Genomic DNA, 913 nt, shown 5'->3' with positions numbered 1-913 from the left:
GAACCCTAAGTTGAAACTAGCATATAGTTATTACGATCACATACAATAATTCTACACAATCACTATCTATCGTTCCAAGGGCATTGTACTAGTCAAGTTTATCATGCAATTTCATCTAACAAATACCCAAGGTCAAGACCCACTCCCGACTTTCTATATTCAATCTATGAATCGAACTTCAAAGTGAAGGGAACGTCTATTACCTTACAAGCAACAAGGAGTGGGGTGATTGCGTGATGATACTAAGCTTAGCAAGACCAAGGAGTCACCTCTTCGTTACTGACCAAACACCGGACACTTTTTGTTAGATTATGGGATGGGTTGTATTTAGAATGGAAGGGAAGTTGGGGAATTATGGAAGGAATGATATGATGGAGGAGTTATGGAGTGATTTGGGGAGGTTAAGGAATGTTAGAAACGGTTCAGGGAGTAATGGAGGGAATGGGAGTGGTTAAAACCCAATGGGGGTTTTTAAATGGGGGAATCCGGGTCGGGTCAGACAGTCTGAGGTATGGACTCACGAGACCCCGGCTACGGTCCGTGAGTCGATCTACGGTCCGTAGATCAGGACCGTAGATCACTCATATACTTGAAACTTCAGAAAAATTTGGAAGCTTACCTGGGATCTACGGACACCATCCACGGTCCGTGAGTCAAACGACGGACGGTCGATGGGCTCCGTAGACCTCTGCACCAGTACCATTTTCTGTAGATTTTTCGAGGTGTACCTGCACATGTAGCAACCAATAGACTATTCTTTTTACATTTTCTGGACACTTTTTAGACACGGACCTTATTCTAATTCTAGCCAACACTAGTACAACACTAAAACAGCCATCAAATTTAATACAGGGAGGAAATCAAACAAATCAAACTTCTAAAAAAAACTATATCCTATCGTTGGCTAGATTTT

Source organism: Solanum tuberosum, unplaced genomic scaffold (assembly GCF_000226075.1).
Source record: "Solanum tuberosum cultivar DM 1-3 516 R44 unplaced genomic scaffold, SolTub_3.0 scf00108, whole genome shotgun sequence".
Classification (NCBI taxonomy): domain Eukaryota; kingdom Viridiplantae; phylum Streptophyta; class Magnoliopsida; order Solanales; family Solanaceae; genus Solanum; species Solanum tuberosum.
The sequence above is the reverse complement of the archived record's forward strand: the minus strand, read 5'-3'. Positions refer to the sequence as shown.